The sequence below is a fragment of the Scyliorhinus canicula genome, chromosome 12, assembly GCF_902713615.1.
Source record: "Scyliorhinus canicula chromosome 12, sScyCan1.1, whole genome shotgun sequence".
Lineage (NCBI taxonomy): Eukaryota > Metazoa > Chordata > Chondrichthyes > Carcharhiniformes > Scyliorhinidae > Scyliorhinus > Scyliorhinus canicula.
Window position 1 is genome coordinate 148421724 of NC_052157.1, and position 3029 is coordinate 148424752.

The following is a 3029-nucleotide window of genomic DNA, read 5'->3' on the forward strand; positions in this document are numbered from 1 at the left end:
TGTGCAAAGTAGGTGGATTGGCCACGCTAAATTGCCCCTTAATTGGAAAAAAATAATTGGCTAATCTAAATTTATAAAAAAAAAAAATTTAAAAAAAAGAAAATGGAAATGCTCGTTCTGGTTCTCTTCGGGACCTGGAGGCGGGAACAGCACCTAGTAACCTGAAAACAAATGGATAAATACTTTCAAAAATCTGAGTAGTGCAAACGCCAAAGATCATCGTAAAACATAAAAGGCTTACTTGCCCTAAAGATAGCAGGAGGTAATTGATAGAAAATACTTTTTGATCTTTGGCAGGGTTGGGCTATATCTCACGCATGCCATATTATACTCTGTGCATCCATAAGAGATTTCCTGCAGACTGTTCCATCCCTTGCTCTACAAGGTACACTTGAATTCACTGCTGTGAATCCTTCTATCATCCTCCCCTTTACAGAGCACAAATTGGTGGCAGCCATACGGCCCTGCAATGTTTTTGAGGTGAGAATTGCATTCAAAATCAATCTCTTTGAACTTCACTTTGAGGAATTGCTCTTGACCGTGTCATAATCAGCAAACAAATTTAGCAAAAACAATTCTTTACCCCCCCCCCACTATTAGATTCCCATTGCTACACGTTCTAGTTTAATTAGGAGGAAGAAATCGATTGAAGTTGTGGACTTGTGCAAGGCCTGGGGCGCGATTCTCCGCTCCCCACGCCGGGTGGGAGAATCGCGGGAGGGCCGGGCGACTCGCGACACGCCCCCCCTGGCACCCCCCGCGATTCTCCCACCCCCTGCTCGGATTAATCGCCGCTCGCCGTTATTCACGGTGACCGGTGATTCTCTGGCCCAAGCGGCCTGACGCTCCCGACCAGTTCACGGCGGCGGCAACCACACCTGGTCGCTGCCGTTGTGAACATGGGCGCCAAATGCTCGTTTGTGGCTTGTGGGGGGCGGAGAGGGGAGTGAGCACGGCTGTGGTCGGGAGGGAACTGGCCCGCGATCGGTGCCCACCGATCGTCGGGCTGGCGTCTCCAAGCGACGCACTCTTTCCCCTCCGCCGCCCCGCAAGATCAAGCCGCCACATCTTGCGGGGCAGCGGAGAGGAAGACGACAACCGCACATGCGCGGGTTTGAGCCGTTGTGACGTCAGCGCGGCCAACCTGCGCATGCGCGGCTGACGTCACGATGGCACCGCCGTCGCGTCATTCTCGGCGTGCCGCTTTGACACAAGCGTCATGGCCCGGCGGCCGAGAGTTGCAGAGCGCCACTCCTAGCCCCCCGGGTGGGGGTGAATAAGGTGCGAGGAGCGGCCTCCGAGGCTGTCATGAAACTCGGCCAAGTTCACAATGGCCTTCCCAATTTATCGCGGGAGCGGAGAATTCCGCCCCTGGTGTCAATATTAAGTCTTATTTAAAGGTTGATCAGTCTTTTCGTCCTTTGGGATAGCGGGCTGTGTTACTGTGATGAACTGCACTTAGCTGAACTGAAAGCAATCAGGATTTGAGCACTGGGTTGGAAGTGAATTTGCCGGTCAAACAACAAAGTTCAAAATCTGGCCAGCGAAGGGATTGCCAAGGGAGTTTGACAATTTATTTCTGAATTCCTAAATTCAAACTGCAATCGTGAAATTTTCCCAAATATTTTTTCTTTTGTGACTGAAATACAATTTTTTTTTAAATTATCTTTTGAAGGTATGAATTGTTCCCTTTCTACCTTTTATCTATAAAACCAGATATTTACTTCACTTCAAATCCAACTCGTGGACAATTTCTTCAAAAGGAAGAATGTCAGAAAATCCCAGAGTAAATGGATATTTTCTTCATGAATAGCTGAAGTTTTTTGTATCGACTAATCTCACACCAAAGATTAACATTAAACACTTTATTAATTGCGAGGTTTCAAATTACTTTGGGCTGTATCTTTTAACTAAATTTATAATCCCAGATAGAACATTTTTCTAAATACTTCGCTAATTTTACTTTCAGGCTCATTGTAACTACCACAAATGTCTATAAATTTAATATATTTACATTTTGAATGTACCCTTTAATTAATTATGTTTCTAGAAGATCAACAGTTGTTATTGGAGCACCTTGGCTAACTATGCAAATCCTATCCAATCAGGGAATCGTCCTAGATTAAAAATAGCAGCCATTATTAACAACGGTATGCCAATCTCGAGCAGGACAATCTACTATTAGCTCCTCTCCGATTGTGGAGGCTGGAACCTTGTCTTTTGTTTAATTGTTTTACTTTGAACCGTCATCATGTTTTCGAGTTCATTTTAACGATATTGAAATGTATTTAGATAAAACTTTTTAAAATGAAGTGTGAATAAAAATTTAATTAATAACGTTCTTTATCTTGCTTTGCATTTTCAAAGATTTGGTTGGTTTATTTTAACCCGAGAAATACTCTAGTTTAAATGGATTAAGCGCCGATGAAATGATCAGAACTGGTTAAAGCATCGCCTGAGCCCAGCACTGCAAAATAATTGATTTAATATCAATCACTAAATAGGGTTCGTCAGCTATTCCAGTACCTTACCCCAGTGTGAATTCAACTTTTTCCACGTGTTGGATTTCCCAGTGATGTCGTTGCATGAAATTGTAATGAAAATAAACTTAAGAGAGAAAAGAGATTTGTCTCACCAGAAGGCATTGACAAGGTGGGGTGATATTTTTCCTGTTGGGAACTCCACCTCTGATACCCCAGTATAGTGTGCGTCTACATGCTGCAGGTGCACTGTAGTCAAAAGTGTGCAGAAATCAATTATCATAAACATTCAGCTGCAATACATTTAGTGGCCTTCTGGAAAGAGATCCATTATTTTCTGAACTGCTCATTGTTCTGCTGACTGTTACCTCTAGCAACTTTTCAGCGCTGTGTATTCCCACCCCTCAACTAGGCTCATCCGCTGTGCAGGTACCAATGGGGCCACCTGCCTCCTATCCGTCAATTGACTGACCACAGAACGAATGAGTGGTGCACGTTGGCCCCAAATTGTAAACTTTATTCTAAGATGGCTCTGACTCTCTCCTGTTT